Source organism: Chrysemys picta, chromosome 6, assembly GCF_011386835.1.
Source record: "Chrysemys picta bellii isolate R12L10 chromosome 6, ASM1138683v2, whole genome shotgun sequence".
NCBI classification, from domain to species: Eukaryota; Metazoa; Chordata; order Testudines; family Emydidae; genus Chrysemys; species Chrysemys picta.
In genome coordinates this window covers 118,596,641-118,621,111 of record NC_088796.1, presented here as the reverse complement: position 1 = coordinate 118,621,111, position 24,471 = coordinate 118,596,641, and the positions used below count along the sequence as shown (strand labels likewise).

At 46.8% G+C, this 24,471-nt stretch overlaps 1 pseudogene; it reads left to right on the top strand.

Annotated features, from left to right (window-relative positions):
* The first annotated feature begins 427 nt into the window (after positions 1–427).
* On the top strand, positions 428–625 carry LOC112059582 (small ribosomal subunit protein uS14-like; annotated as a pseudogene).
* Positions 626–24,471: the final 23,846 nt, after the last annotated feature.

Below are 24,471 nucleotides of genomic sequence, written 5' to 3'. Positions count from 1 at the left end.
TTATTACACGGGGGCATAACTCTGCTCTGCCAATACCAAGAAACCAAGTGGCCAATCTCTGAAATATTTCACCAATATTATACACATCCCAGTAAATGTATGTATGGTAATGAAACAGCCTAATACTCCTGGAGCCTTAATATGTCCCCTGGCTCCAGGACTGTACCAGGAGATATGGAACATACTCCAGACCTGGATGCTGTCATCCCAACAAGAGTCTTTTCTAATCCTCGCCCATGATTTGAATCTTAGCAGTGGGATACAGTTAAATAACAAATGTGCATGGTACTAATTTTAGGTACTTTTAAGAGGCATTAACATTAATAGCATAGGAGGGGTATATTGTAATATGGTACAGGTTAGGTTATTAATTACTGGGACCATTTTAATACAAATAAAGTTTCCAGTGGTAGAACACACTTCTTTCGGCGCGGTATGAGCAGCGGGCAGGATGGGTCACCAGCAGCTCTACTGGAGCCACCCCAGGAAGTTCGGCCAGGTCTCCTGCTCGTGCCGCATGTGCTCGAACCGCCACAGCCTGGTCCGCAAGTACAGGCTGAACATGTGTTAGCAGTGCTTCCGCCAGTACGCCAAGGACATCGGCTTCATCAAGCTGAAATCATAAGTACCGACAGCACAGCATGGCCAACACTAGTATTTAATGGGATTGAATTCTCAGAGGGTTGTTTCTTATTATAATATGTCCATTGAATTTTATATTGTCTTTATGTTGTATAGTGTCCTTAACATGTTGACGGGGACATTTTGTAAATCTATTCCTTATTACATTCTTGTACTTTGTGAATGAGTGCAAGTGGATCTTAACTGTGGTGTTAGAATCACCATCCAGTCCCTGAATGAATCAGTGCCTGTGGAGATGCAGCAACATGCCCTGCTTACTATTCATACATCTGAAGTAATCACGCCCCTTCACCTGATAACGTGTGAAGTTATACATATACCTTTGGAGTCTTATCTGTTCCTACAGCTCACCAAGAGGTATGTACTGACTACAGCATCTTGTGACTGCTCCATATAAAAACACTCAGGTGCCATGGTGTATTCAAGGAAGCATGTGCACAAGCGTACACTGTTATGCAATTGTAAATAAATGAGTTGCATTCGCTTCTCTCTGTTTCAGGATCCAAACTTTTGAGCTCCTATAAAAACGTCCCTTTATTGTGCATAGAGTGTTCCTGACAAGTTGATGAAGCATCAGATGTGGTGGTGACAGTAGGCGCTGAGTGTCTGTCAGCGAGTGTCATAACATCAATTTCATGTGCCTTGTTTTTTCTATCCTGAGGAAACTGCTGTATTGGATTGGCAGAATGTGTACCATTAGAGGTGTCTCCAAAGTTTTTGAGGAACTTTCTGCAGATAATTGTATCTACTTAGTCATAATGAAAGGGACCTACAGCTCATCCTTGACAGTCTCAGAGGCACCTAAACAGTTTGGACTCACCATCAGCCTGGAAAAAAAACAAAGTCCACTTCCAGCCAGCTCCTTCTACCACTGAGCCAAACATCGCCATCGGTGGTGTAGAATTAAAGAGCATCAATCGCTTTACATTTCTTGGCAGTAATATCTCGAGTGACGGTTCCCTGGACCAAGAAATATCAAACAGAATACGAAAGGCAAACCAGGCCTTCTGAAAATGTTACCATAGGATCCTCAACTAGCGTACTATCAAACAGTCAACAAAAATGATGATATACCACACAGTGGTGCTAGCATCCCTTTTACATGGGTGTGAAATATGGATAATTTACAGCAGACACATTAAGCAACTTGAAACACTTCACAAGCTCTGTCTCCGTTCTGTTCTGAAGGTCCACTGGTGAGACAAAGTCTCAAACATTACCATCTTTGAAAGAGCAAAAGCAACCATCATCAAGGCAATAATCATCAAAACTCAGCTTAGGTGGACAGGTCATGTTATCAAATTGGGTGGTGATAGATGCCAGAAAAAAGTTCTCTGTGGTGAGCTGAAACGCAGAGAGCGCAGGAGGGATGGTCAACGAAAACGCATCAAAAACACTCTTAGGCAGAATCCCACACCATGCAGCATAAATACTGGTAACTTCGCAGACATGGCCGAGGACAGACCTGAGTGGACAGTAACTATCAAGGAAGGTTGTAAACACTTTGAGAAAAAAATGGATGTGAAGAACTGACTGAAAAAAAGTCTGCAGTGGGAGCCTTCACATTCCTGTATGACATCTATTTGCAATCTTACACCATGCAGAACCAGGCACACATCCCCGTGAACAGTCAAAGCATGGTGAGCGTTGGCATGGGGGGTGGGGTGCTCCACATGGGGAAAAGAGCAAACACTCTCTGAAAGGGTTATGGTGTAGCATTCTGAAAAAATTCTAAAATTTTCCCACACTTTTCCACGGGCAGGGGTCATTCTAGCAAATATCTCACTGCTAAGGACAAGCAGGGAAGCGAGGGTACATCTACTCCACACTTGTGGCTTCCACCCTGCTCCCTATGCTGCTCGCCTTTGTGCCGCTTTGGTCCATGCACAAGTGATTGCCTAATGGTGCGGGAAAGTTTCCTACAATGGGGGAAGGAACAAAGCTGCTCTGCCACGCAACCTGTGGCAGAGGATTATCAAGTACCTCCAGGAAACTTTCCTGAAGATCTCTCTGCAGGATTCCCGGCGGGAGATCTTGGCGTGCATCAACACCCTGTTCTGCTGTACTGATTATCTACACAGGGAAATGTGCAGCTCACAGAAACACAGCCAGCCTGCCACATTTCTATACTCTGAACCCACATCCGCACGACACAAACCACAGCCACTTGCCAGGCGTCTCATCTCCTGCTTCTTGCTCCCTGGAGAGTGACTGCTGTGACTGGCTAGACACTTCTGGAGTAGTGCACAGTTCCTGGATGCCTGCCCCACTGGGCCACCCCGCCGGAACCGGCACATCCTCGTCTAACTCCACCTCTTCATCAATAACTTTGTCCTCTGGGTGAGGTCCTCTCTCCGCCACCTCCGTTCCCTCCCAAGTATCCATAGGGCTCTTAGCAGTGGAAGTGGGATCGCCACCAAGGATAGCATCCAGCTCCTTATAGAACTGGCGAGTCTTAGGTGAAGCACCGGAGCGACGGTTTGCCTCCCTTGCCTTATGGTACACCTGCCTCATCTCCTTTATCTTCGCTCTGCACTGCAGTGTGTCCTGATCATAGCCCTTTTCACACAAGCCTCAAGAAGCGACAAAGAGTCTGTGGCACCTGTGACGTTATTGACATAAACTGGGACCATATAGATCATTGTTGCAACCAAGGTCCTGTAGTGGCACCCAAATCTTGTATAAAGGGGGTCAAATGGGGTGTCTAAGACAAGATTATGGTTTACTGGTTATGATTATGCTGTCTATATGTGTTTATCAGTTTTGTAGTTGAAGTTATGAATATTGGCTCTATACTGTCTGTATGGCAAACTTATGCTATGCTTCTGGGTGACATCCCAGACAAGCTGAGATTAGCTCTGCCTAGCCTGCTTGATGGCCCATTAAGGACCATCAGCTATACAATGAACCCATTGAGAGAAGGCAAATATGCCTTCAGACTCAGCAAAGTATGCAGGAACTGGCCCATGTGACTCCAGGCTCCATTTTGCTGTAATTTTCCACAGTAAGAACAAAGAGGTGTTCTTACACCTGGAAAAGACTATATAAGGCTAATGCCTCATCTCCACTTTGTCTTCAATCCTGCTTCATACCTCTGGAGGAACTTTGCCACAAGCTGAAGCTCTGAACAAAGGACTGAGGACCCATCCCAGTGGGGGATGTATTCCAGAGACATGATTTGAACCTGCAGTTTATTCCATCGCTGCTGCAAGCCTGAACCAAGAACTTTGCCATTACTGTATGTAATTGATTCCATTTAACCAATTCTAACTCTCATCTCTATCTTTTTCCTTTTATGAATAAACCTTTAGATTTTAGATTCTAAAGGATTGGCAACAGCGTGATTTGTGGGTAAGATCTGATTTGTATATTGACCTGGGTCTGGGGCTTGGTCCTTTGGGATCAGGAGAACCTTTTTCTTTTACTTGGGTATTGGTTTTCATAACCATTTGTCTCCGTAACGAGTGGCATTGGTGGTAATACTGGGAAACTGGAGTGTCTAAGGAGATTGCTTGTGAGACTTACGGTTAGCCAGTGGGGTGAGGCCGAAGTCCTCTTAGTCTGGCTGGTTTGGTTTGCCTTAGAGGTGGAAAACCCCCAGCCTTGGGCTGTAACTGCCCAGTTTGAGCAATTTGTCCTGAGTTGACACTCTCAGTTGGGTTCCGCCAGAACCGCATTGTCACAGCACCTTATAGACTAACAGAAGTATTGGAGCATAAGCTTTCATGGGTGAATACCCACTTCGTCAGATGCAATACTTCTGTTAGTCTGTAAGGTGCCACAGGACTCTCTGTCACTTTTTACAGATCCAGACTAACATGACTACCCCATGAAGCCTCAAGAAATGTGCCTGTAGGTATCCCAATTCCTATGGCTCAAGCACAGCTCGGACTGCACAGCCTCCTCGCCCCATATACTGATCAGATCCAACAGTTCCACAGCAGTCCAAGTGGGAGAGTGTTTGGTGCGATAACCTGCCATGGTAACCTGGGAAGATGCGAGGAGACCTCTCCACGCAGGAAATGGAATTTCAAAAATTACCAGGACTTCTAAGCGGGAGGGGTGGATGGTCGTTTACCTGGCTGCAGGGCAGTGGAGTTTAAACCGCTGACCAGAGAGGTTACGATGGGCATTGTGGGACACCTCCTGGAGGCCAATAAAAGCGATGAAATCAAGCGTGGTGTCTACGTTGGCACTTTGTCCAGAAAAATGTAGAGGAAAAAGACATAAGTCTCTCATTGGGGTGGAAGTATTTAGTCGACAAAACCGGGCATTTTTCCCGACAAAAGTTGCATCACAGTGTGTATGCACACACCGTTTGGTTGACAAAAGGCAGTTTTTGGCGACAAAACTTGGTAGTGTAGATAAGGCCTTAAAGTTTCCCAAGCTCTTTTTGAATGATAATAAGGATTAGCACTTTTCAGCCTCAAGGCAAACAATAACTAATTCATTTTCACAACATTCTTGTGCTGAAAAGTAGTACAATTAGGCCCATTTTATAGGTGGGATAATTGATAAAGTGATTAAGTGGCTTGTCCAAAGCCATGCAGCAAATAAGACCTTGTCTACATTCAAAGTTGCACTTTAATTAACTTAACAAAGGCTTAATTTAAATGGATTTTAAAAACAAGTTAATTAAATCAGTGCAAAATCCCTTGGGATTATCTTCACTCGATTTAAACCTGGTTTATATCTATTCACTTTAACTCAATAAGGAATTGACTTAAATTAAAGGGATACTAGCCAGATTTAAATCAATTAAAGGACTTTGCACTGTTTTAACTAAACCAGTCTAAAAATGACACCTTTAGCTAAACCGGTGCAACTTTGACTATAGAAATCGCCTACTCTAGATCATGACAACCATTAGAGGAGGGTATAGCTCTGATGTCCTGGCCAATAGTCCCTCTCTCAAGTAAACCTCTGTGTGAGAAATTGCACCCAAAAGTGCTCCTGGTGCCAGTAGAGGTATTGCAATACCACTACCAAACATATTTCTTGCTAAAGCTCTTTGAGATACAGCCAGTAGGAAAAGCACTAGATTAAAACAGATTTTATTCTGTTGTGGTGGATTGAAGGGGAAAACTCAAGAATTTATGGGAGAAGGGGTCAGGGTATTAACCTTGAATTTTCATATACCTAAGGACCTGGCAACACAGTTAAGAAAACATCAACACACTAGATACCCTCTTGGTGTAATTTCCATTAATGCTAATGGGAGTGTGGCAGGCACACTGAGGGAACAGACTCATCAATATGTACTGTGGTCTCTAATTTCCAAGTAGAATAATTACTACCTTATAAATTTCCAGGATCCAATCATTAGAGCCCATTAGACATACTCTACAGTAATGAGTGATCTCAGTGCTCGAGTAATTTTTTTTTCTTTAAATAAAAACAGGTTCAGTCCACGGAGTTGTTTATGGACAATACTTGGAGTGCCTTTTGCTTCTATTTATTATCTATTCATGACATTATCTTCTCTGTACTATCTATACATTAACAACAAGGAGTCTGGTGGCACCTTAAAGACTAACAGATTTATTTGGGCATAAGCTTTCGTGAGTAAAAACCTCACTTCTTCGGATGCATCCTGCATCCGAAGAAGTGAGGTTTTTACTCACGAAAGCTTATGCCCAAATAAATCTGTTAGTCTTTAAGGTGCCACCAGACTCCTTGTTGTTTTTGTAGATACAGACTAACACGGCTACCCCCTGATACTATCTATACATTAGTGGCCCTGCTCCTTCTTGAGGTTGTGTGTGCTGCAGTCCGAGGTGTGACTGCAGCATGTGTAGATATACCCAAGCTAACTTTGATCTGGCTAGTTCTAACAACAATAGAAGTGAAGCCACGGCAGCATGGACTGTAAAACCCCGCTTGGGAGCCCAGGTACATACTCAAGCAGCTAGCCCATGCTGCTGCAGGCCAGCTTTGCTGCTATTATTATTTGAGCAGGGATATGTCTGCATATGATGCACTCACACCTCTGATTGCAGTGTGGACGTACCCTTGGAGTCACAGCTTAATTAGGAGGGAAATTCACTCCAGTGCAGAGGGCCTTGCAAGGTTCTGTGTGATACTTTAGCTCCCTCAGGGTGGAAATTTACCACTGGTATGAAGGTCCAGCCCTACTGCTGTGCCATGGAGGGAGAGCAGAGCAAAGCTGCCATGGACTGGGGGCGACAGTAGTCCCTGTGTGATGCAGAAGGCAGTCTGCCTGGGCACCACATAGGCTGACAAAAAGGGAGAGTGATTGGGGACAGGGCCGGCTTTAGGAAGTGTGGTGCCCGATTCGAACGGTTTCGACGGGGCCCGGACAGGGATGACTTAAAAAAAAAAAATACGTAAAAAAAACCACGTGGGGTTTGTACTCACCAGGCCGTGCTCCTAGTCTTTGGTGGCGGGTCCTTCACTTGCTCCGGGTCTTCGGCGGCACTGAAGGACCCGCCGCCAAAGTGCCGCCAAAGACCCCGGAGCGCCGCCGGGTGAGTAAAAATTAAAAAGGCGCCTCTAACCAGGGAAGGGATTCTCTGCCACTTGCCCCCCCACTCTGGGTGGCCCTGCCATTGGGCGCAGGGCCCTCTTAGGCGCGGGGCCTGATTCGGGGGAATTGGTGGAATTGGCCTAAAGCCGGCCCTGATTGTGGAGAGCCTAGGATGTAGGCTGGAGTAGTGGCTGCAGCCCCACACTCTGGCCAGGAACTAGGTGTGGATTTTACCTTCTAGACAGCAGCACTCTACCCACACAGAGCCTTATCTCATGTACTTTATGCAGTGAAGTAAATGTCCTTAATTTGGCTTTCAGTGATACATGGGGTCATTGCATGTGCCTTTCACGCTGGAGTGAATTTTGCCCTAAAAGAACCAGTATGCTAACAGCCCTAACTCATCCCCATCTCCTGTTGTGTGGTCTACTTTATGCAGATTTGTCCGATAAAACATCATTATCTTCATCCATCCTATCTCCTGCTAAAGCTACCCTAGGTCTGTCCTCACTCAGCTAAGTTAGCAGTTTGCAGCCCCTCAGTCACTGCCATGAACCACATCTGCTCAGCCAAGCTCGGTAAATCTTGTCTTTTCCTTATATACGCATCTGAGAGACAGGGTCGGCTCCAAGGTTTTGGCCGCCCCAAGCAGCCAAACAAAACAAAACAAAAACAAAACCAAAAAAAAGCTGCAATTGCGATCGGCGGCGGCAATTTGGCGGAAGGTCCTTCGCTCCAAGCAGGAGTGAGGGACCGTCCGCCGAATTGCCGCCGAACAGCTGGACGTGCCGCCCCTCTTCGAAGTGGCCGCCCCAAGCACCTGCTTGGTAAGCTGGTGCCTGGAGCCGGCCCTGCTGAGAGACACAGCTCACACAGAAACTTCAGGTTGTGAAGGATTTACAGACTGAGCACTGCTGAATGGAAACCTTTGTTTTGTAGTTGTTTAATGGATAATGCTTTGAACTACTGTATGCAGTGTTGTTGTAGCATGTTGGACCCAGGATATTAGAGAGACATGGTGGGTGAGGTAATATCTTTTATTGAACCAACTTCTGTTAGTGTGAGAGAGATAAGCTTCCAGACCTGAAGAAGAGCTCTGTGTAGCTTGAAAGCTTGTCTCTCACATTAACAGAAGTTGGTCCAATAAAAGATATCACTTTCCATTTTCTTCCTCTAAATGATTTGAATAGTCATAATTAAAGAACTACAGTGCAACAAATAAATAGTAACAGACTGGTCTCTCTAAATTAGCTGTGTATCCACATTATTGTTTAGCATTGTTCAAGGCAGGTTATGTGTTAACATTTTTCCCTCTATTGTTCAGTGCATCCTTGTAATCCTTAAGAGCTATTATATTTTACCCATTTCCATAGCAACATCTGCTTGTGAGACAGAACTGATCAACTTCATTCTTTATTGCTGCACAATTCAACCCAAAAATTTTTTTTGAAGCAAAGATGTAAAGGGGATCTTGTCTCCAACCCATGTTTTTGTGCTGCCTATATGATGGGAACTATAAAGATTAGGTGAGATGACCTTCTGTTCCTTCTTAACTATTTCAGAACCACTGAAATACCTAAAGTCTCACAATCTTGTCTTTAAAAAAAAAAAAATCATCCTCATTTACCCTCATTACTTGTGTCTCGCATTAACACGCCGTAAACTCAATACTAGGGATTTGTGCAGATTCCAGTTCGCTGTAAATCTGTTCCACCCGTAGGCCCCAATCTTGCAAACGCTGACTCACATGAGCAGATTTAAAACATAACAGTAGTCTCATTGAACTCAGTTTGCATCCCTGAATAATACTTTGCTTCCTGCCTTGGTAGAGTTGGGCCAGAGTCATAGAGGACCTGATTCACGGCCCATCCGTCAGTGTGAGTCTTTCTTCTGCCTTTAGTGAGCTTTGGGTCAAGTTCAAGTTCATGGAGCCCATTTAAATAGGGGACTAACACACTCAACCTCCCCCCTGCCCTCACCCCCGACTGTGAAATCAGCAAACGACTGCCACCAAGGGGCTTCTAGGAGCTGTGGCTGTGGGGTCCAGTAGTGTCTTGGGAAGCATTGCTGGCGCAGTCTCTTTCATCAAGTGTGTTTCATGAATATTGTCAGGGCTTGGACGTCATCAGTGCCACAACGGGAGTCAGCTGACACTAGAGCTGGGTAGAACTACCATTTTCTGTCCCCAAGCATTCGGAGGGGGGAACCGATGCTTTTGTGGCGTTTTATTCCCAAATTTGATCTGGGCAAAGCGTTGCCATTTACAAATGCACATAGATGTCTGTAAAATAAATAGTTAAAACAAGAAAATGTTACTGTATAGGCAAAATCCTGAATGTGTTAGATCTCCCATTTACGTAGCGTAAGGATTCCAGAAAGGCATAAAAACGACTCCTTGAAATGCAGCTCCCTAGAGTGCAGGGCAGCAGCCCAGAATGACAACTAGAACACAGCATTACTATTTATTATTTGCAGTTTGGTAGCATGTAGGAACCCCAGTCACGACGCAGGACCCCACCATGGTAGCTGCTGTACAAGAAGATGGTCCTTGCCCCAAGAAACTTACAATCAAGGGTGCTGCACAACAATGTGGGCCAAGGACAGTGGGCCAAATCCCCAGATTTTAATTATCAGGGGACTTTAAAGTGTATATGGGACAACAGGACTTCAGTTTTTAAGACCACAGTGAGAGACCGCAATGCAATCAGCTGCCTGGAATGCAATCTAGGAGGAGGAGCAAAGGCTGAATAGACCCTGCTGAGGTTTGGTTGCAGGGATTGTGAGAATTTCAAGTGATTTTGAGACCACTAAACCATGCTCTCCGCCTTAGGGAGTATAAAAGGAAGATTGATTCAGACTGATGTTAAAGTAAGGCCTGGTCTACACTGGGGGGGGGGGGGGGGAAATCGATCTAAGTTATGCGACTTCAGCTACGTGAATAACATAGCTGAAGTCGACGTACTTAGATCGACTTCCTGTGGTGTCTTCACCGTGGTGAGTCAACTGCTGCTGCTCCCCCATCGACTCCGCCTGCGCCTCTCGTGGTGGTGGAGTACAGGAGTCAACGGGAGAGCGCTCGGGGATCGATTTATCGCATCTAGACTAGACGCGATAAATCGACCCCCGCTGGATCAATCTCTGCCCGCTGATCCGGTGGGTAGTGTAGACATACCCTAAGAGTGGTTGATTCCATGCCACCCTTAGACTCCCTGAGCCTGCTAAGGGCTCTCACAATCAAGGTGGGACTCAGACCCCACGAAGACATGGGGAGTCAGCCCTGCTTCCCTATTCAGGGATTTTCAGAGGTAGGGCAGCTTTAACGCATGGTCCTAACCTGAAGAGTCACTGCATAAAAGCGACAGCCCGAACTCATATGTTATTGTCTCTCAGGGATTTCCAGTTTAAACCTGCCCCCTTTGCATATGAGAAGATGATTTTCTAACTGTCAGTCCTGCAAACTCATCCTGGGATCTGAGTCTCTGGGCTGGATAAATAAAGTTTAAATAAATACTGGTATTCAATTAGGAGACCAAAGCAGAGAAAGGCTTTTTCTATTCAACGATCTAGACTGACTCTCTCTTGATCCCCACAGTATCCGAGCATCTTACAAAAATACATATTTCAAGTTCTTATCTTTGTCTTTCTCCTTCCCCTGTTAGTGGCAGAATCTTCTGTTGTTGCTGACCACAGGCTGGGTCAAAGAAAGTTTGGTTTTCTGTTCTGAAGATGCTGTCAGTTCAGTTGTTCAGTGGAAGGTACCTATTGTGGGAGGCCGAGGTGTCAGGAATGATCCTCAAATAGCATGTGTTAATTGCCTGGAGGGCTTTGTAATAGCAAGCAAAAGTTAAGGACTTGATGCAGGAATCACAGGGTGAGGGTCTATGGGCTGTGATGGGGGTCAGACTTGTGGGTCATAATGGTCCCTGCTGGCCTTAAAATCTCAAAATCTAATGAAATCAGAACCAAGACAGGAACTTGATCCTGTTTTCCATGGGGATCAGTGCAGCGAGCAGAGCTCTGGGTGGGAGCTCTCAGCAGCCTGCTTTGCTGAGAAAACAGGCTGATGAATTCTAAACCAACTGCCACTTTTCTATGGTTGGCAGCTTCATTGCTGGGAACCGAGAAGAGAGATAATGAAGCCTGTAGCTTTCATTTCATGAAAATGGAATAACAAGTGTATGAGTCACCATGGCCAAATCTGAGATTGACTGGAAAATGCACTATCCAGGGGAGACCATATTTAGAAACAGGTATAGCTGTGAGGGTATCCACTAGTAGCAAACAGTCCAGAGGGATCCCTACGCTGCAGACAATCTTGATGACTGGAGTGCAGATACCCTGGATGGAGGGCGACGCTATGGAGCAGATGAGTTCCTCCAAGCATTTCCAGCTTCACACCAGCATCTCCTCCATCTTGCCCAGGTTCAGCTTTAGCCAGTTATTCTTTACCAGCTCCTGAAGGCACCCACGCAATGGGGCAATGGAGAGATGGTGCCATTTGTGTTTTAGCCAAAGGATATATAGAGCTGGTGTCAGCTGGGTGTGGCTGGCATTCTACTCCATGCTGTCACACCACCACCCCCAAAAGCTCCCTGGATATATTGGGAGGAGTAGGAGAGAGGAGTGAGGTCTGCAGAACTCCAGAGGTGAGGGCCCCATGTTGAGGGGCACCAGATGCAGGTCAGCGATGGAGAAGCTTCTTGGAAATTGCAAAATTTGAGGGGGTGCATTTACAGGACATGTTAAGCCTTATTGATAAGTCCTTCACATCGCTGTATGCTGGTGTGCCCAGCAATGCATGTGGCCATGATAATCCACAGAAGATCTCTCCAGGAATGCTAACGTTGAGTAAGCAAATGTGATCATAATATGGGTAGTTTCATACTGATAGACTCTCCTCTTAACACAATTGGTCTGGGGCTTCTAGGTGTTACCATAACACAAAATTGATTTAATATGATTATTCTTGTAGTGTAACGCACCATAAAGTCACGTTGCAATGAACAGTAAACACAACACTTGGGAGTCATTGGCAGCAATCTTCCTACGCTTTTGGCAGTCTTCACACAGCCTTGAGAAGTGCACCATACTGCATCCCATCCAGACAGCCACATCACATCACTCGTCCCCTACCCCTGGCGTCAGCCCCTGCAACGCTTGCCTTGGCAATCTTCCTCTGCTCATCTGACCTGAAAACTCAAGTTTTGGTCATCTGATTGTCTTGCTGATGTCAGGTGTCACTCTGGTTATGGTGTAAATTTGGGCGATTACCACTTCGTTTGTCGTGTGTAAGGTATAGCTAACATGCCACGATTGCCAGTAGCATTTCAATTTGAAGGCAGATTGTCTCTTAATGTCCCATTTCCTTAGTGTCCATGTCTCACATGTACATAGCAAGATGCTGACGACAAGAGATTGCAGCAATTTCAGTTTACACTTCATAGTGCAATTGTACAAATAATTATTATTTGTAATAATAATGATCCCAGCCTATGATTCAGTGACAAGCTAGACAGTGTTTGACATTGCTAGTGAACTGTCTCTTCCCCCCTTCGATTTAGCAGGGGCTAGCATACACAGAAGATGGGGGCAATTATAGACATATTTTGTGTTTTGCCTATATTAAGTACCAAGGATATAACAGTCCTTTGTGTTTGCAAACTGATATTTGCCACTTCCACTAAGGGTTCCGCTTCCTAATATCAGCCTCTGGAAACAATATGACACCTGTATAATTCCTTGTGACAAGGAATCAAACCGAACCCAACCCTGATGATGTTCAGACCATAAACACCCCTTTTTGATAAAGCCTCCTGCCAGAATCAGCACTCTCTCAATGTGTCGCCTTCTGCATTTGTAACACACCCATCAGCCCAGGATCGAGACCACTGTCCTCAGAACACATACAAGCTGTTAAAATGTCAGCCTTTCTTTTCATACTCAGGTCAAACTCTCGCAAACAGAAGTGTAGCTGTTCGAAATGTCTCTTGAGAAGCAACATTTCTCCAAATAGAAATCAAAACAGTCCCTTCATAAGAACTTAAAAATAGGGTTACCATATTTCAGCAAGCAAAAAAGAGGACGGGAGGAGCCCCGCCCTAGCCCCGCCCCCACCCTGCCCTAGTCCCGCCCCTGCCCCTCCCACTTCCCCCCCAGAACCCCTAACCCTCCCACTGCTCCTTGTCCCCTGACTGCCCCCTCCTGGGACCCCTGCCCCTAACTACCCCCCAGGACTCCACCCACTACCTAAGCCTCCCTGCCTCTTGTCCCCTGACTGCCCTCTCCTGAGACCCTCCACCCCATCCTAACTGGCCCCCTAGGACTCTACCCCCTACCTGTACCCTGACTGCCCCAACCCTTATCCACACTCCCACCCCCAGACAGACCCCTAGGACTCCCACGCCCTATCCAACCACTCCCCACCCCCTGACAGCCCCCCCAGAACTCCCGACCCATCTAAACCCCTCTGCTCCCTGTCCCCTGACTGCTCCAATCCCTCTCCCCACTCCTGCCCCCTGACAGCCCCCCCCAGAACTCCCAACCCCCCCCCCCCGCTCCTTGTCCCCTGACTGCCCCCTCCTGGGACCCCTGCTCCTAACTGCCCTCCAGAACCCCACCCCCTACCTAAGCCTACCTGTTCCTTGTCCCCTAACTGCCCCCTCCTAAGACCCCCCCCAGGACCCTACCCCCTACCTGTACCCTGACTGCCCAAAACCTTATCCACACCCCCACCCCAGAAAGCCCCCCCCCCCGAACTTCCCCCGTCTCTTGACTGCCCCCTCCAAAACCTCCCTGCCCCTTCTCCGACCCCCTGGCCCCCTTGTTGTTGGCCTTCGCCACAGTCTCTGTGAACTTGCTCAGGAACGGCCTGAGCCGTTCATCCCGGCACGCTGGGCAGCAGTGGGGGAGGAGCGGGGGAGGAGCTCCAGACTGCTGGAGGTGATCTGCGAATGCAGGGAGGGAGGGAGGGGAGTGATCTCTGCTGCAGGGGGGAGGAGGGGCTCTCTCTGGCTGTCAGAGCCCCATGTAAGTGGCACCATCAGGCCAGCTGCCCTGTTAGCCGCGCGTGCTCTGCATGGGGGGGTGGGGGGAGAAAGTCCGGACATTTACAAATTCCCCCCGGACGCTATTTTTAGCTCAAAAAGCCGGACATGTTCGGGGGACTCTGGACGAATGGTAACCCTATTAAAAGGCCCTTTTCCCTATGAAAACCACAAAACATTTTCTGTACATTCAGTACATAAGAGACTCTAGACTAACTCTGTTAACTGTAGAGCAGCCTGAATGCTGTCTGTCTTTCACTTGTTAAAATCATAACAAAGAAGGAAATGCACTTTTCTTTTCATTTAATTTCCTGTTACAGTAATTTGTGGATGTGAAACTACTGTTAAAACAAGTGATAAAGGGTAGAGAGCTCTGTACAAACAGAACGTCTGTGTAAAATAATGGATGTCCTTCCCAGGCAAAGAAACTGGATTCATCCCTGGTTTAACTCCAGGGACAAGCTAAGGTCAATGCGGCTATGGTCCTGTCTACATCTGAAAATAGAGACAATTGTATTCTCTCTAGATCCCTTTGGTCTAGACTCAAGTGGAGTTCTGTTCCCTGCTGGTGTAGACAGGATCAAACGAGTGCAACGCTTGATTAACACAGCATCTGTCATGTGAAAGGGTCAAAAGTGTCTGGAAATGTCTTCTCCTTCCAGCAGGCTCAGTTCTCCACGCTGCTTGCCTATTTTAACAGCACATTGATCTTTTATATATGACAGCTTCTCTACTTCTAAGATCCCATACTGGGATTTCCACCCAAATAACCTCTCTGCTGAGCCACAGGCTGACTGCTGCACTCAAATCTCTGGGGCACTGTGATTCACAGCCAAAGGCTGGCAAGAGCTTCTAAGGCAGAGCTGACCAGAAACGCCTCACAGCAGGAAAGGTTTGAATAGAGTAGTTGGGGAGGGGGGCTTGTCAGTGAGGCTACCCAAGCAGGGAGCAGGCCATGGGATCAAAGAGAGGGTGCCCTCCTAGGAAAAGAAAAAGGACTTGTTTGAGCTGGAGGGAAGGTGTGAGAAAGGCAGGAAGCACTGAAAGGGGAGAGGGAGTGAGAACTGAAACCAGAAAATATTTGACTAGGTGAGATAACAATCCAAAGCTTATCCTAACAAAGAGTTTTGCAATGTGCCCATCCCTACCACAAAAACGAGCCAAACCCACCCCCTCTGCACTGCTTCCAACTTATATAGTAAGGGCCTGATTCTCTCACACTCTAAGGGCCTTTCATACCACGCTACCAGAACTAGACTTTTGAGGATACCCTCTGCAAGTGGAGCCTCCCTTGCTAGCTAAAGGTTCTGTACTGGCCCTGATCCCAGACTCCGGCATAGGGATCAGATCAGGGCATAGCCAGAGTGTATTGCATCATAGCTATTCTCTGCTTCCCATGGGCCCAAAGAGGGTCATGGGTGTATCATGATTGGGGGAACAGGAATCAGAGGCCCATGTGCCCTGGAGGGACTGTTACTGAAGGCAAACCAGGGAAATAGAACTGGTGGAAGCAATTCTGCCACCTGGACAGAGCAGAGCAGAGCAGAGGGTTTAATGAAGTTCTGCTTGTTCAAATTAACCAGCATTCAGCATCACTCTGCAAACAGTGGGAAGCAGAACAGAAGTTGGAACAGCTTTGAGGCTGTTCTAACTTTATAGAGGGAACCAGGCAGGCCTTGGTGTAGCCCCAGAACAGAGAGATTGCACAAATGATTTAAAGCCCCATCCTTCCCCAGACCTATTGCTGCCCCATGTGCAGGAAGGGGGGTAAATGAGAATCTGGGCCCAGGTCTCCACAGCCTGTCCATTCATCCAGAGAGTAGGTCCCTACCCTGCCTTTCCCTCCACAGGATCTCTAAGGAACTCCTGTGTGATTGACCAGCTCCCAGTCACTAGCTTCTCTAGCTGAGCTAACGTTCCCCAGCTGGTTTTGTACTTGTCCGTCACAGCACAAAAGCCATTTCCTGTGCCCAAGCCTGCTAGGGTGCATGCATCAGTGGCCAGGCAGGCCATTAGCACGTGCAGGATCTTTGGAGGCAAGTTGCACGTGTCAAGAAGAGGTGCAGCAGAGGGAGTGGGAAACTAAAGAGATCCCCAAAAGAGGAAAGGGAGCACACTGGCACCCAAGCCTGTCCTCCCATTCTAAACTCTGCAGATGTGGCAACACCCTCCCACTTGCTGACTGCTCCACCTTTCCCAGAGGTGCAAACTGTACCAGGCTGATTTAGATAGTGAGCTCCTATGGGGACCTGCCTTCTTACATGTTTGTGCAGCAACACATGCACCTAAGGCACTATCTAAATAATCATAGATGTTATACTTAGAGAGCCACCTGCTGCGCTCCTTTCAGGCAGCTCTCTGGGAAACCACGTAGAATAGAATTATTCTGTCATTATTCAAACAGCACTGCCCCCCTTTTTGGACCCCAGCCCATCTTTGTAAGTGACAGGGTGCTGGGAATTAACCAATGAGCCTGCACTCTGATTAGTCTGGCCCCCGTTAGTCCCCCCTCATCCTCTCCCACCGCAAGAAGGCTGATTGGGGAAATGGAAGTTAATTATCTAATCATGTGGGGGAGATAAAGAGCCAATTAGCCCATCAGCTCAAGGCTGATAAGAAGGGTGCAGGAAGGAAGTGGGGAGAGAGGACTAGCTGACCCTAGTCTCACAGAGATCTCAGAGAAGGGGGACTGCTGCTCCTCTTAATACAATTCTTTGTGTTATCCCTGTATTTCTCCTGCAATATTTGGACTACAAACACCATATCTATTGTTGACCTTCCTGGGATAAACCTGAATTGGTTGTTGATTATTGCATGCTCCAGTTCCTCATAAAGTCTTCTCTCAATAATTCTCTCCTGCCATTTCATTTTGTGACTCATTAACTTGAAGGGTTGTTAATTACTACATTCTTGCACATCTCCTTTGCGTCTGAAGATAGGAACCAATGTACTCTTCCTCCACTCATTAGGCATTTTTCCAATACAGAGGATTAAATTGAAGACGTTTGTCATGACCACCACTCCCTCATGGCCTAATGTTTTAAATGCCTCAATTAGTACACCATCCAGTCCCACTGCCTTCTCACATTTCATCATCATTAGCACTGTCAGAGTCTCCACTGCAGTGATAGGTCTTGTGATGTTGTTCCTTATGTACACCTCCCTCAATGGTTTCCTCAGGTTCTCTTCATTAAGCAGTTTCTCGTAAAACCACTGCAATTTCCTACCAATTTCGCCATCTTCCACCAGTACTCTTCTGTTTTTTACTTTGACATACTTCATAGCTCCCAAGTCATCCATGCTTCTTTGCCTGATCTAAGCTAATCTGTATATTCCTTTCTCCCTTTCCTTTGTAAGTAGCCCTGCGTATAAGGCTTTAAGTACTTGACTCTTGGCTTCCGCAACTGCTCTTTTTGCCTTCTTCTTTATCAGTTTGTATTTCTTGCTACTTTCTGACATTCTTACTTTCCGCCACCACTTACACCTTTCCTCCTTCTTTATTGCCTCCTACCTCAGACCATCACCATGTCTCCTCACCATGAACTCTCTCTCCTTTCATTTGGCCACAGACAATGTGTGCATTTTCTGTAACATGTTTGAGTATTTTTCCCCAAGCCTCATTGGTGTCCTCATGGTTGGTTTGGTGGTTATCCAACCTCCATAGAACTTCATCCTTAAATGTCAGACTAATTTCCCTAGCTGTGGGCCTTCACCACTTTATCTTTTGTTCCACAACACAACTTTTGTCCAAGTTTGTAATGGACTTTTTCACCCAAAAGTCCATTACAAACAATCTGTGTGCTATCCCAGAAATCACTTTACAGTCTCTCACATTTTTTAGATCTCTTCTTCTTGTCAGGAGTTAGTCAATCAAGGACCTGCTGGCCTGGCTCTTGTATGTAATTAAGTGCTCCTCCCTCTTTACAAAGCATGTACAGGCAACAATCAGCCCATAGGCTCTGGCTAATTGTAAGTTATCCTCACCAGCTTTATTTCTGATTCCAAAGCCTTGTCCTCCCTGGCAGTTGTCCACATGTCCATTGAGATCTGCTCAAATAATCCACTTCACATATTAATGAATTAAAACAAATACAATTCTTTTTTAAAATGAAAAAATAAAATCACTTTTGAATAAAATGTCATATTTAGATGAAATTTTAATTTTTTTCCAAAATTAAAAAAATGTTTCTTCCAATGTTTAGTTCCATAGGAGGTTTCGTCAATGTCCACAGGCCATCACAAAAAAAGTTACTTCCCTGAAATGGCATTTTGCAACAGAACCCAGCCAGCTCTGGTGCTGACCCAATGCAGATAGCCATGACTTCATCATTTCCCTTCCATGTAGCGCCTTCTGACATACGCAGCAGCCCAGAATGACAACTAGAACACAGCATTACTATTTATTATTTGCAGTTTGGTAGCATGTAGGAACCCCAGTCACGACGCAGGACCCCACCATGGTAGCTGCTGTACAAGAAGATGGTCCTTGCCCCAAGAAACTTACAATCAAGGGTGCTGCACAACAATGTGGGCCAAGGACAGTGGGCCAAATCCCCAGATTTTAATTATCAGGGGACTTTAAAGTGTATATGGGACAACAGGACTTCAGTTTTTAAGACCACAGTGAGAGACCGCAATGCAATCAGCTGCCTGGAATGCAATCTAGGAGGAGGAGCAAAGGCTGAATAGACCCTGCTGAGGTTTGGTTGCAGGGATTGTGAGAATTTCAAGTGATTTTGAGACCACTAAACCATGCTCTCCGCCTTAGGGAGTATAAAAGGAAGATTGATTCAGACTGATGTTAAAGTAAGGCCTGGTCTACACTACAGTACCCCCTCTCAAGGCCGGATGAGAGAGCAGGAAGAGCTAGAAGTGGTGGTGTTACACCAAGAAAGGTGATGGGCAGCTGCATCCCTGTCGTATGTACCCCAGGGTCGAGAAGAGCAGCTCGGGCCACAAATGCCTCTGCTGGGCATGTTCTACAGTTTCTTAGCGAGGGTCCAGACAAAGGAACAGCACCCCAGAATTCCCCAGTCTGTGCTGGTGCCTTGGGCCATCAGGAGAAGAGTGCCGAGTGTAGGTAGGATGGTGCCTTCCACTGGGATCTTTCCAGCAGTGGCTCCCTCTTGAGACCTTCACCAAAGCCCACACTTCAGTCTTGAAGCCTTGGTTAATATCCAGGTGGGTTTGTGAGTCTCCTTTTGAGCTATTTGTGTTGCCTCCCCTCCATTTTGGACTCGCAAGCTCCTTTTCTGTGTGGTCATGTCCTGGTCTGGCACTCTTCTTTGGCCCTGCCTTCTTGGCATTCTGTCACACAGCGCCAAGGACTGGCCCAACAGTCCCTCCGGAGGTGCAGTGAGGGTGCTTCTCTGCCCAGCTTTTGTCCATGTGTGAAGGCCACGGCGGAAGAGAAGTGTCGTGGCTTCTGGAGGGCCCTGCAGTTCTGTCTGGAAAGAATGACGGATCTTTCAGCTGCAGACAGCATTGCTTATCTGGGAAGGTGCCAAAGTAGGATATACCATTGGGTCACGTCCCCCCTTGGATTAAACTGGTGCTCCTCCACTGAAGCCAGTAGGGCCGGTTGACACCAGCAGAGAATTTGACCTATTAAGAGCAACTCTGGCAGATGGTTCTAGTGGGGTACAGTGAATGCTCGCTGATCTCAGCAGCTAGAGATGCCGAAGGGCCGGTAGCTTGTCTCTGCTTGCTTTGCAGTATCATTATAGATTGGACAGCTTTGTCTGGCAGGAGCAGTGCTTGGGTGAAGAGTTCTGAGAGCAGCGATATCTTGATTTGCTTCCTTCCCTGTCGTATGGGCACCGGAACAATTTTTATAGTGGGAGTGCTGCTGATGGTGTTTGTTGTTACTACTTCAGGCCAGGGGGACAGCAGCACCTCCAGCACCACTGCGCATAGTTGTATTTTCTGATGTTCAGTCTACTCATGAGATTGTTAACTCAGACCTCATCTATCCAGGGTGTGGTGCAGAGATTAGATTGCTTACAAGGTGTGGTGTAGATCTTTTACCCTGCGATTGGCATTCAGGCAGTCTGGGCTGAGCTCGTCTTGGGTAAGTCACGTGGACCAAAATGACGAAATTGGTGAGCCTTGGGTGCCTACACCCATAATCCAGATGTGCGCCTTGATTTCCAGAGGTGCTGATGTAACCTGAGCAAACCCAGTGTGGTGATTGGGGCCCCTCTAGTGGCCTGAGCATACAGAGGTTGATGAGTCTGCTAGAGCTTTGGCTAACAGAGTGGAGCCTTTTAGCCCAGTCAGTAGAGAGAGGCTCCTGCATTTAGAACCAGAGATTCCCAGGTTCAATGCCCACTGCCAACAGCCCACCCAGGGGCATCTAGCTACACTGACATATAATAATCCTCCTCACAAACTGGGTGGCCTTTAGCTTACAGCCGCTGGGCATATCTATGAATCCTGGTGGAGTTTAGGCTGTTTTCTCTGAAGGGGGGGAAAGACATTGAAAAAATATCCCTTCCAGAGCACCAGTGAGCTCCCATCCTGCTCAGCATCACACACCAGCAGGAAGGAAAGGAGTCAGGGAAGAGCAACGCCAGCCTGCCAGATCTCTCACCAGCACCCGAGCAACACAGCCATCAGATGCAGTAACATTGGTGTCTGCTGAACGGTCAAGTACCATTGCCATGGACACCACTTTGCTTTATGTCATTGACCATCGAGATCAGTGCAGCCTTGAGCCACGACCATAACAGAAAGCGCTTCTGTGGCTCGTATGCCTGGGAGAGACCCTGCTCCGGCCTCAGGTGTGCTCCCAGGGACCGCAGTTACGGCTGTGAAGAGCCACCAAGTGCCTGGCCATGTACTACTCCCTTTCGCCTGAGTGGTTATCTGGAACCTTACCAGGCTGTTTGGGTCAGGAGGAGACTGGGTTATTCAATTTATTTAGATTTAGATGATTTAGTTGGGAATTGGTCCTGCTTTGGGCAGGGGGTTGGACTAGATGACCTCCTGAGGTCCCTTCCAACCCTGATATTCTATGATTCTATGATTCTATGATCACTTGGTCCAGCACTATCGGGAACTCTTCCTCCTCCTCTGTTGTTCAGCCAGCCTGCAGTGTGTATCTCTGCTTAATGTTATTTTAGCTCTCATCAGCTGATCACTCTTCTTTCCTTCCTTTATTATACAGCAATACAAATAAAAAATAATACTACTAATAAATATATTATCCAGTAATGTCAACCCCCAAGCATTCAAAAATCATACATGAGGCCCCAAAATATCATGAGGTGGTTTTAAAACCCTGAGATTAAGAAAAAAAATGGTTTTTTTTTATTTGCCTTCCGGTTTTGAAGCTTTAGATCAAACTTGGGTCACATTTTCAAGCTTTTCTCAATAACCACGAAAGCTAGACACTTTTTAAAAAAAATTACAGCTGAGATTCTCATGAAATAACACAATTCTAGGAGCTAGGGCTTTTGAGAAAAAACACCAAATATTGCAAGACACACAATGAAATCATGAGTGCTGGCAACACTGACAACCTGATAATTATTTTTCTTTCTGTGCAGACTCTTTCCTTGCCAAAGTCTCCCATTTGTACTAGTGGTTTTATGGCTAGGATCCAGTTTTAACCATCTGATTCATCTGCATTGTGCTGCATCTTATAGCCAATAAAGCAAAAAAGCAGTTTCCCTGACAAAATCTTCTGTTCATATAGACCCCCAGTTCAGAAAAGCACTTAAGTATCTGGGTAATCCCATTGATTTCAATGGGATTATTCACAGGCTTGAAATTATGTATGTATTCAAGTGGTTGGCCTTTCTGCCTCTTCTCCCCTTCAAGAAAATGGCCAAGTAATAGGTATTATGAGAGCCTCTCCTTTTCCCCAATTTCTGAAAAAGTTGTTCACATTTTCAGCACAGCTTGTCAATCAGTGTGTATGTGGAGTAAGTGGGTAAGAACATTTAAGCTAAAACATGCAGCATGAAGTCACAGCCGGAGCGTTCTGGATTCAAGGAGAGATTTTCAGAAGTGTCTAAGGGCTGTATTTTCGCGAAATTTAAGTGCCTAAAGATGCAGATAGGCACCAAGGGGGATTTTCAAAAGCACTTAAGCAAGCTAGGCGCTCAATTCCCATTGACTTCAAAGACAGTTAGGTGCCAGGCACTTTTGAAAACCCCACTTGATGCCTACCTACATCATTAGGCACCAAAATACCTAAAAAATCTGACTCTCAGGCACTGTTGCCAATGTCCCCTCAGAGCCTGGCTGTTGTTGGTCTGTGTCTGTATACATCGGACTAGACGTTATAGAGGAACAGCATCCAATAGTAGTTTACTTTAAAATTTAACAAAAAAAAAATAGAAAAACCAGGCTAGGTTGTAGCATTTGCAGGGGCAGAAGTACAGGTTGTGTTTTAAGTCAGCCTATCGTGAAGGCTGAAAGTTCCTCATTTGCTGTGTGAACTGGAAACATTCCATCCCCAGGGTGGTCATCAGTTCTGGTTTCCCAGTTCCCATAATCACTTGATGTTGAAAAGTATCAGAGGGGTAGCCGTGTTAGTCTGAATCTGTAAAAAGCAACAGAGGGTCTTGCATCTGAAGAAGTGAGGTTCTTACCCACAAAAGCTTATGCTCCCAATACTTCTGTTAGTCTTAAAGGTGCCACTGGACCCTCTGTTGCTTTTTGATGTTGAAAGAACAAGATAAGTGAGTAAAACTGCACGTACTGAACAGGAATGATTGCGTGCCCTGCAGAATGCAACGGCAACGCAGAAAAGAAGAAACAGGAAGGAGATGGCTAGGAGGGGGGGTGATAGCTTAGTGATTTGAGCATTGGCCTGCTAAACCCAGGGTTCTAAATTCAATCCTTGAGGGGGGCCACTTAGGGATCTGGGGCAAAATCAGTACTTGGTCCTGCTAGTGAAGGCAGGGGGCTAGACTTGATGACCTTTCAGGGTCCCTTCCAGTTCTAGGAGATAGGATAGCTGGCCAGAGCCCCTCTTTCTCCCCACTCCCAACTCCCCACGCAGAGCTGGCCCGAGCCCCACCACTCACCACCACCCCCAAGCCCTTTTTTGGAAAAATGGGACAAATGCCCAATTTCGCGAAAAAGGTCGGGATGTCCAGAGCAGGGCTTAAAAAGGGGACTGTCCTGGCCAAAATGGGACATATGGTCACCCTAGGTTGTGCTAAGAGCCACCCAGGAAGCCCGAGCCACTGTGGGGAGCCCCGGATCCACCTCCTGCCCTGCGTGGAGGTATGGGGGGCCCAAGACCATCCCCCAACCCATTCCCTGCCCCCCGGGGCACGCCACCCAGGTGGAGGGTCCAGGGCTCCCACAGTGACCCAGGCTCCCTGGGTAGCTCTTATCATGGCCCAGAGTGTTCTTTGTGCCCAGGGCCGCAATAAATCTTAATCCGCCCCTGCTCTTGGGGAAGTGAAGCTCTCCCCTCAGCATAGGTAGCATCTTCACTAAGCACTACAGCAGTGCAGCTCCACCAGTGCAGCACTATCAGTGTAGACAAGCCCATGGAGTGTAACCATGGCTACAAGAGCAACAACCGGAATTAGCTACTCTGAGGCCTGGTCTACACTACGAGTTTAGGTCGAATTTAGCAGCGTTAAATCTAATTAAGCCTGGACACGCCCACACGACGAAGCCCTTTTTTTCGACTTAAAGGGCCCTTTAAACCGATTTCTTTACTCCACCTCCGACGAGGGGATTAGCACTGAAATCGGCCTTTCCGGGTCGGATTTGGGGTAGTGTGGACGGAATTCGACGGTATTGGCCTCCGGGAGCTATCCCAGAGTGCACCATTGTGACCACTCTGGACAGCACTCTCAACTCAGATGCACTGACCAGGTAGACAGGAAAAGCCCCGCGAACTTTTGAATTTTATTTCCTGTTTGTCCAGCGTGGAGAGCACAGGTGACCACACAGAGCTCATCAGCACAGGTAACCATGATAGAATCCCAGGATCGCAAAAGAGCTCCAGCATGGACCAAACGGGAGGTACGGGATCTGCTCGCCATATGGGGAGACGAATCAGTGCTAGCTGAACTCCGTAGCAGTAAACGAAATGGCAAAATATTAGAAAAAGTCTCAAAGGCCATGAAGGACAGAGGCCATAACAGCTACTGGAAAAGTCTGTTAACCTGTATGGGGATGAAGCGGAAATCCTCCAGGGACATCTCCAGAAAGCTCTCCTTGATGTACTCCCAAAGCCTTTGCAAAAGGTTTCTGGGGAGGGCTGCCTTATCCCATCTGCCATGGTAGGACACTTTACCACACCAGGCCAGTAGCACATAGTCTGGA